Source organism: Ursus arctos, unplaced genomic scaffold, assembly GCF_023065955.2.
Source record: "Ursus arctos isolate Adak ecotype North America unplaced genomic scaffold, UrsArc2.0 scaffold_2, whole genome shotgun sequence".
In the NCBI taxonomy this organism is placed as follows: Eukaryota; Metazoa; Chordata; class Mammalia; order Carnivora; family Ursidae; genus Ursus; species Ursus arctos.
Genome location: NW_026622874.1, coordinates 673,209 through 683,504, shown reverse-complemented (window position 1 = coordinate 683,504; position 10,296 = coordinate 673,209).

Sequence of the window (10,296 nt, the reverse complement as noted above, 5' to 3'; positions counted from 1 at the left end):
TGCATTTCTCTTTAGTAAATGGAATATAGCAATTCCCAAACACTTCTCTTGAGTGAAAGAGCAAATTCCCGATATATCTGGCGGTTTCACTGAAGTGAATTATGAAAGCAGGATAGCCCTTAAGATAAGCAGGAAACCGTCATCATGTATAATGGAAAGAGAAAAGCAGAGAAGGGCTTTCTAGAATATACCAGCATAGAACTTCCTAGGAGCAAGTAATTTGTATGAATTCCTCTGAGCTAAGAAAGCTGAGGATATTTGAGAGGGAAAAGGAAAAAAAAATGAATATTTTAAAAGCATCCCAGAAACATAATAATTCACAATAACAACAATCCTGTAACAGCTAGGGTTGCCGATCGCTGTTCTGCTAGCCCTTCAAGAGTAAGATGAGAAGCCAAACATAGATTTCTGCTTTTCTGAAAGTTGCCCAGACACAGACAAGAGTGAAATAAAAAACACAAAAGGCAGAACAATATGATTCCTTTACACTGAATAATTTAGAAAGTAAAGAGAAATGATGGTAGCTTAGGTGAGAGGGACCTGAAAGTTCAATACTTGGTATAAAGCCCAGAGACTGGGTGTGTTTTCAGAAAGCAGCAATTCTAATTACAGTAGTTGTTCATCTTTTGGGAGCCTTGGATTGCCCTGAGAGTCTGAAGAAAGCTAAGCAAACCTCTCTCCAAAAATAGAAACATATGCTCCTATACGTAATTTTTCAGTTCGTGAAATTTCACTGCCAATATAATTCTTTTGCATATATAATAGGTTAATATCTCCTGCTGAGCAGACTAGCTTTTTAGATGAGTTTTGCAAATGCTTGAGAATGTAGGGTCGGTCCAGGCTATTAGTGAGGGACAGTAATCTGCTGTGTCCCACAGATTTATTCGTGATGGATCATTCCCTCCCATCCTGCCTCAAAGAAAAACCGAGGAAGCGAACCAAGAGAAGACGCTGGCTCTGCCTTTGGCTCAGGGTGTGATCCCGGCGTTCTGGGATCAAGCTCCTTGTCAGGTTCCTCCCCTGGGAGCCTGCTTCTTCCTCTCCCACTCCTCCTGCCTGTGTTCCCTCTCTCGCTGGCTGTCTCTCTCTCTCTGTTGAATGAATAAATAAAATCTTTAAAAAATAATAAAAATAAGTAAAAATAATAAAAAAAAGAGAAGACGCTGGCATATCAAGAGCAGTGAGCCCCCGTCCATGTAAACCGGCACAGAACCACGTGGAGGTTCTTGTATCTCTACTTATTGGGGGGCTTTTGTCCCAGTCATTAAGATCTTTGAGAGACATGCATGACTGTGTTGGTCTTGTGTCTTACCTGCCACGGCACGAAACCCTGTCTCCCAGACTCTAAAACGGTATTGTCTCGTCGCAGTTTGCAGTGGGAGTGGCCTCGTTGTCTGGTCCCATTCCAGAAGCAGCGGGGGAGCACCCTTCTGAAGCCAATGAGTTCCAGTCGCTTTAAGATTACAATCGGAAAGGGCAGAGCACGATGACTGTCGTGCAGAGAGAGGAAGAGATGCTCATCACAGACGGGAAATGGGTGAGTAAGAGTTGAAGGTACTGAAACTTTATTTGGCAAATACGAAACACATGTGGTGCCTCGAGCACAGATCTAGTTTCCTAGATGCAAATTTCATGGCAAGGCAGCAAAAGCCTTAGGAACCACTTAGTTTGTAACTGACTTAATCCCGAGCACCACTTTTCCATTTTTCTGCGAGATATTTAAAGCCAGAACACATACATCGCTCAAAATCTCAGTACAACAAGGTAGTGCGCCTGACTCTGGAGCTCCAGGGAATGAATGTGCCCGGGCTGACATCAGTCTCCAAAGCCTTGAAAATACAAAATAGTTGAAGGCTCATCTCTCTTATTAACAGAGTTCCTCCTCATGGAGGGTGCTTCTTAATGAAAAGCAGAGAGAAATCCCTTAAAATTATGTGTACAACCAATTCGACATCAGCCGTTCAGTTCTCCAAGTTTCTTTACCCTAAAGAACTGAACACCAATGTCAAGTAGAAACACCAGGGGATCATCCTAACGCCTCTGCTTTCTTTACCCTGGAAATGGGGCCGTTTGACACAAGAAGGGAAGCAAGGTCTGAACATGCACCGCTCGCGTGCTGGTGAATAGATTCAGAATAGCCACAGGACAGAAATTCAAGTGAGGATATGGCAAGTTACCGACGCAGACTTCATGTGAAACCAATACCAAAAGACCGGAGAGCCTGTTTGCTTGACACTTTGTCACGTTAAAACCAAGGACAAAGGCTAATTACAGGATAGCATGCTAGGTCTGGATAGTTGGTATTTGATAGGACTTGCAAAACACACACACACACACACGCACACACACACACCCACCCCTGTTTTGTTTGGCTGGAAAGTAAAGAAAGCATGGTCTTCAGACCAAGTCAGATTCCTGTTCTGCCTGCCAGCTGGGGTATTTCCCACTCTTTTCTTCTCATACCGGCCCAAAATTATAGTAGATTGGAAGTTGTGAAAATTGCAGTCTATTGTAAAAGGTATACATGGCCCAAGTGCAAGGCACTTGATCTGAATTCAAAGTGTCTATACTACCAGAATGGAGACTTTTTTCCACTTTGTTTCATCCCAAGTAATAATGAGGCATCATTTCAGCTCTGAATGTCCTTGTGTTTTAGGGAGGGGCCTCCTTGCCCCCGCCTAATTTAACAGAATGCACAAGTGATTTGCCTTTAGGAAACGTAGTGTCCTTCAGTTGTTGTCGAAACTACAATAAAGCTGTGAGCTGCTTTTTCTCAAAGGCAAATAAGCTGTTCAGGTATTGACCAATGATGCTTTTGATTTCAAAAGGAAGTGATGTGTTTATTGACAAAAGACAATTCCTGTAATTGTGGTGAACAGCTTAGTGTTTCGGGTACAGTCCCACGGTACTGCAGTAACATTTTTTTGTAAATTGAATGACTTCATACAAGTAGATCTGTTTCTGGTATCTTTTTACATGTACACTGATCTCCTTATCTGTACTTCTACCAATATCACGCTGTTTTAATTACTATAGCTTTAAAATCATTCTTGATATCTGTTGGTACAAGTCCTTTGTGGTTTTTTTCCTTCAGCGGTGACCTAACGCTGCCATTTCCATTTTCCTATGAAATTTAAAGTCAGTTTGTCATTTTCTCATACATGCAAAAGCATGTGCAGGAATCTTGCAGATTGTATTCAGTTTATAAACCAGTTTGGGACCAGTGTATAGTTTTGCAATATGGACATAATTTATCCCTCTATTTACTTTGGTCTTTTAAAATGTCTCTCATTAATATTTTATAATTTTACATGTAGAAGCCTCATTCATCTTCAATTTTTATTCCAAGTTTGATAAGAGACACGAAATGTATCAAATGCTTTATTGAGTCTATGGAGATGATGTTATTTTTTCTCCTTTATCCTATTAATGAGGTGAGTTACATTATTTTCTGGATATCTAACAACCCCGCACTCCTGAAATCAACCCACTGAGGTCATTATCTATCATGCAATTGAGACGTTGCTAGAACCGGCTTACTACTACTTCGTGGAGGCTATTTTCATGCATGTTCACTCTCCTTTCTTATGCTCTCTCTGTCAGGTTCTGGTAATTGAGTTACACTGGTCTCAGAAGGTTAACTTTGGAAGTGTTCCCACACTTTCTATGTTCTGGAGGAGTTTCTGAAGCATTGCCCTGATCTCTTCCCTAAATGTTACAAGAATTTACCAGTAAGGACATCTGACCCTGGAGTTTTTTGTTTGGGGTTTTGTTTTGTTTTGGGATGTGTGTGTGTGTATGTGTGTGTGTGAACAGACATGTGGGGGAGGGAAGGTTTATAATCACAGATTCAATTTTTTCCATTATTTCATTCATTGCATTTTTCAAAATTTCTGTTTTTTCTTATTTTGGTTTTGCTAAGTTGTCCTTTATATTTAAAGAATTTTGTTCATCTGACCATAACCTAATTTTGGCAAAAGCTGCTCATTATATCCTTTTCTAAACCTTTTTATTATCTGTTGGACATGGTTATGCTGATGATTTGTGTTTTTCTCTTTTTATGATATCAGTCTTCCTAGTCGTTTATCGATCTTAGGTTTTACAAAGAACCAACTTGTAGTTTTATTGTTTTTCTCTATATTATGTTTGCTGTTTCACAGATATCTGCCATTTGCTTTATTATTTCATTTCTTATTCTTTCTTTGGGTTTAATTTGCTGTCCTTTCCCTAGCTGATGTGATGAATACTTAGACCAATTCCTTTCAGCATTTTTTCTGTTGCAGCATAGGCACTCCTGTCTCCCTCCAGGCCTTACTTTAGCGGAATACGACAAGGTATGTATTATTTTTTCATTGTCATCCATTTCAAACTATTTTCTTATTTTTTTTTTAAAGATTTTATTTATTTATTCGACAGAGATAGAGACAGCCAGCAAGAGAGAGAACACAAGCAGGGGGAGTGGGAGAGGAAAAGCAGGCCCAAAGGGAGGAGCCTGATGTGGGGCTTGATCCCATAACGCAGGGATCACGCCCTGAGCCAAAGGCAGACGCTTAACTGCTGTGCCACCCAGGCGCCCTTCAAACTATTTTCTTATTGACTAATATTCTAATTCCTATGCTGAAGCCATCTTTAACCTGTGTGTCACTTAGAAATATATTGCCTAATTTGCAAAGATTTATGGGTTTTCTAGTTCTCTTCCAGAGGACTCAGTTGAAGACTTTGAGTATTTCCTCGGTCTCTTCCTCCACGGCATACCCTAAACTGCTACCTTTATCTTTGCAGCATTACAAGACTGACAAAGTCGCTTCCTAGCTCTTACCCTCCCAGAAATATTTGCCCCACCGAGGTACGTATTAAGCATCAACAACAAACTTGATGAAAAATTTCACACAGAACTTCAGGCTCAAATCTCTGAAGTCCTGTTTTCTTCTCTCTGTGATCTGATTTTCATAAGTAGTGGATGCCTTGGAAGCATTGATCTTTGTTCTCGGGCTCTCCAGCCCAGGGACACTGTTGCAAGCCCCACACACATGTGGCCTCTAGTTCACACCTGCAAATGAGCCCATGCTCCAAACAGAAGAAGAAAAGGTGATGTGGTTCAGTTCCGCGTTCTGCTCTTGTCTCTGGGTTTTGGTCTCTCAAGTCCTGGCTGCCTTAGATGCTTTCCAATGACTTCAGGCAGTTCCCAATGAGAAACTTGGTCCACTTGAAGCTTCTTCATCATGGTGAAAGCAGGTTTTCCCAACCAGCATTTTAACCTACTACAGTGTGTTCGACTTGATTATTGTTCAAAAGTTCCACTCCTTCTTCTAACCACCTTAGGAGAAGGGTGCTTCCTTTCCGCCTGGTTTGCGTTTGGTCTTGTGACTTTCTTGGCTACAGGGCTTTAGCAGGCACGGTGCAAGCAGAGGTTTTAGACACACCTGCTTGGCTCCACAAGCCCTCTCGGTCCTCTGCCGTCCGTCAGGAGAACTTGCCTAGTTGGCTTGCTGCTCCGAGGAGGATGAGAATCATGTGGAGCTGAGATTCCTGGCCAACACACAGAGCTGCGGCAAAGAGCAGAACTGTCCAGCTAGATCAAGAAATGCAAGCCGCCCCACATGAATGAGCTCAGCCACAAGCAGCAGGGTCACCCCAGCCCACTAGCACATCCTTGAGAATGAGTGATTAGGACGGTTACGATACTGATTGCGGGGATATATGTTATGTGGCATTATTTTGGCAACACCAAAATACTTACTGATACATGAGGACTTCCCGTTCAGGGATTTATGATTTCCTTACTCCCACCTGCCGCGGAATCAGCATCCTGTGAGCGCGCTGTCGTGTTTAAAAGTGGGACAGTGGGACTCAGGGCACTGCAAGTCTGGTACCTCCACACACAGTTCAAGATCCTCTCTCATCTCACACGGAAAGCACGCGCTACTCTCTGGCAGCACGGATGCCAAAGATACAAATACTAACACAGATTTTTTTTTTCACAGATTTTTAAAAATTGAGATGTAGGTGACATATAACAGTGTGTAAGTTTAAGGTGCACAATATGCCGGTTTCTACTTTTATCCTTTCACATATTTATCATTTATTTTTGTGTTGAAAACAGTTATGACTTAGCAGCTTTGAAGTTTATATTACAGTATTACTGACTGGAATCACTATGTAGCGCATTAGATCTCCAGAACTTATTTATCTATTGGGTGTAAGTTTGTACCTTAAACAAAATCTTCTCACTTCCCGTAGTCCCCAGCCCCGGGTAACCACCATTGTACTGTATGATTTTACAAGTTGGTTTTTCTAGATCCCATGTATAAGCTAACACAGATGTTTTTATTAGTTTTTTTTCCTCAATAACTAGAGAATGTTGGGTTCAGTGTACAAGATTTATTAGTTCTAAAAAACAATTTAAAATAAAGGAGTTGGACGAGTCAGCAAGACAAACCTCAGTGTCGCTAACTTTTAAATCTGATGAGAAGAGTTATTCTTAAAATGGTATGAAAATTGTTATTCCACATGCATAGAAATTAGTTAACACAAGTCCAACCTTAGCCCACAGGTCTGAAAAATGCAAACCAAAAATCTGAGCATATTCTGGTGGCTTACATTGTGTCTGAGAATTGCCTGACTTATCTTGAAACATCCAGTTGTTTCCAGTGAGTGCAAATACTGAGCTGCCTACAAGCCAATGAAACCACAATGTACCATTGGCATGGATCTGCTCATGTGGAGGAAAAAGTCACATTATCACTAGTAGGTTCTTTGCATTGGAAAGACTGAATGGTACCACAAACACCACAACGATCTCCCTCTGAAAGCGAAGTGTGTCGATCACGGAATCCCTGAGAAAGATGATTGCTGACAATAGCCTCGATATTCCTCAAAAGAATCTAACGCTTTTGCCAAAGCGTGATATTTAAAACAAAAAACAGAGGCCCAGAAATCCTAAAGTGGACTTAATGAAAAAAAATCATGCAACAAAACAGACTGACTTACTACTGTTATTGTTTGTGTGTTGGGAACAACTAAACACATTCAGTAAATTATCAACTCATTTTGTGGTGTAAAATAATGAATAACATTTTGAAAGTGAATTTTTAACCATTTGTAACTAAGAATCCAGGAGAAATCACTAATACATGCACCTTGTGGTTCAAACACACTGTAATAAACGCTAAACTGTGAGATATTAGGTGGTCCTCTGGCTCCTGTCTGAGACTGAAGAGCTCAAACAAGGCTGGAGACCATGTTCCTTTACCTCAGCCAATTCCTTAATGTTCCTTCTTGTTAATTTTCTTAAGCACTTTTTTCTGTTTTCCTGTTATAAAAGTAATACCTGTTTATTGTGGGAAAATATACATAAAACTGTGATGAAACTAAAAGCGATTTGTAATTTCACCCTGTGAGTATCTGGGTATATATTTGGGAAGATAGGTGTGGGCATAATTTTTAAATGGAATTGAGTTCGTCGTGTGCATCAAGATTTGTGCCCTGCTTCTTCACTCAGTATCGTGTCATGACTACATGGGATTTCACGGTGAACTTCTGGGTTTTTATGTTTTCTTCCTGTTTCCCTTATGTGTTTCCTTTTGTAACAAAGACGGTTTGTCCACAGATTCTACTCGTAATAATCCTGAAGGCACTGAGGGCAAATTATTTTTTAATTATTATTTTAATAAGGCATTTTCTTTAAAAAATACTTGGGATATAATTTTGATCTGCATCTAAATATATAGTACTTATTTAGACTTACTTGTTGTCAACACATACTGCAGAATCTTTTAAACCATACATTTCCACGTTTGCCTTCTTTGCATCTTCAGGAATTCTGCGAATATCCTGGTCAGATACTTGAGAATGTATTTCTGGTGCCCTCCCATATGGAGTCAGTTTGGTTTGTAATGAAACTCTAAATCACAGCACTTCTTTTTTTTTAAGATTTTATTTATTTATTTATTTATTCGACAGAGAGATATAGTGAGAGGGGGTGGGGGTGGAGAGGGAGAAGCATGCTCCCCGCCAAGCAGGGAGCCCCACGCAGGACGTGATCCCAGAACAGTGAGATCACAACCAGAGCCGAAGGCAGACGCTCAACCAACTGAGCCCCCCAGGCGCCCCTAAATCACGGCACTTTTAATGAAACAGGTGTAAGTGTCCCTACTGCATGGGAAAGTTAGAGATGAGTCTGAAGCATGTACTCTTCAAAGTGCACTTTTTATTCTACTTGAATTCTTGTCATTTTTTCCTCATTATTATCTCCAAACAATACGTTTCAATTTGTCTAGTGTGTTTCTCTTACCATTTATTTTTTTCCTAGAAATGTCAGCATTCGTTCTCCATATATAGATTTTTAATCAGGTCAGATGTTTTCTTCAAATATATTTTTGAGTATTGCTTATAATTTTTTTGGGTGTTTTCCTCAGGGATATGCAAAATCCCAGGTTCTCTCCCTGTTCTCTGCCTCAGGGCATCTTCTCTCTCATCATTTGCATACATTTTGTTTTCCTCTGCTTCCTACAAGGGAAAGAGCTTGTCCTCCACGATACTGATTTGACTCTCGGGAGTCTCATTTCTATCTTTATTTCTCCAGTGGGAATTACAATCTAGTATTGGATCTTTAGTTTCTTACCTCTTTTCTCTTACCGAGTCTACTTTTTAATCTTAGCTAGCATTTGTTTATTTCAAGTCACTCTCTCCTTATGATTTGCTGCCTCTGTTACATGCAGGCTGTCTTCCTATCTCTTGCCAAACTATTCTGCAGTCTTCAGTAATTTTTTTCTGGACCTGGAATAAGTCACATTCAGAAGTCTGTTCTTGTTCAGATTTTGTTTAAGGTGCTGATGCTTCTATTCCCTTTTTCTTTAGTATTTTATCACATTCATCCTTTTTGTTACTTTATCCTAGAATGACAGAAGACCTTATTCCTTCAAACCCAACCACCTGCCTGGATTATTCTTGCTTGTTCTACTCATGTGGACTCTGGCAGCATCCACATTTCCTATTTATGGAGGGAAAATGGGTTGAAGTGCCAAGGCCCTCAACCAATTGTGAGAAAGTCTGGAAGGCTTTCTCAGCTGTCATGAGACTGGATCTCCTAACTCACTGCCTGGTGACTTCAGAGTAAACTTCGTTTTTCCTGACCATAATCCTCAGTAAGTATGCCTGTCAGCCCGCCTTTTCCTCCACATCTTGTGTGTTGCTTGTAAAATTGTTGTACTTCTCTTGTGAGTTCTCCTCTACGGCAATAACACAGCACTGCCTCCTCTCCCTTCTTCCTGCCTCTTCCCGTCTGTCCGGAGTTGGCCTCCAAGGGGGTGCAGGAAAGAACTGGGAGAAAAGTCCCTGGGGAGCACAGACCTGCCTTCAAGAGAAGTACCTTTGTAAAATACGGTTTTAGAGTTTTCCAGTTTACTTAGGTTTGTTTACAGTAAACAGTTGGGGAAACACAAAGCGTTTTCTTTTTTTTTTCCTCTTTCAGTAATTTTTTTTTTATTATATTATGTTAGTCACCATACAGTACATCCCTGGTTTCTGATGTAAAGTTCGATGATTCATTAGTTGCCTATAACACCCAGTGCACCATGCAGTATGTGCCCTCCTTACTACCCATCCCCATCTGACCACATTTCAGGTGAGAAGTCTTGCTCTGTTTGGTAGAATAACACTGGCATAAACTTAAGTCAGGCATTTTTAAATCCCACCCAGATTCCTATCTTCCCCTGCGCTTGTTTTTCTGTTTGGTATTTTGTTGGGTCATTGGTTAGGAGAGGCTGGATTAGAAGCTGCTAGCAGAGTGTCCTTTTAACCTAAGCTCTGTCTTTACATTGTTAATTGTGAGAAAGTGTGAATGTCTTCCCTTACAGCTGCACTGACAGTGCGAGGGCTGAGGTCTGTAGCCTGACTCTTGTAGAGATGCAGACTAGCCTCACTGTGTAAGATTCAGGCCAGCCTCCCACCCCGTAAGAAGTCCCCTTACAGTCTGGCCTCTGCGTATCAGATACACACACTGCTATGGCGGACAGCCCCCTTTCTATTCCTGAATGTGGAACGACGGTGTTTATTGTTGATGTTTCTTAGATGTATGTTAGGGAATCTGGAGAATCTGTATTCCGTGTTGTCTGTACAGCATCCCATCATGTCAAACAAGACCTGCTCACTTGTGAGTCGAAATCGACAAGAAATAGTTGCATTATTTCTGATAATGTGGTCATATGAATCAAAAACAGTTTTTTTGCAAAGTGTATTAATTTTACTGTTATTAGTAATAATAGTTATCATTTAATAGGTAATTATCATGCTACC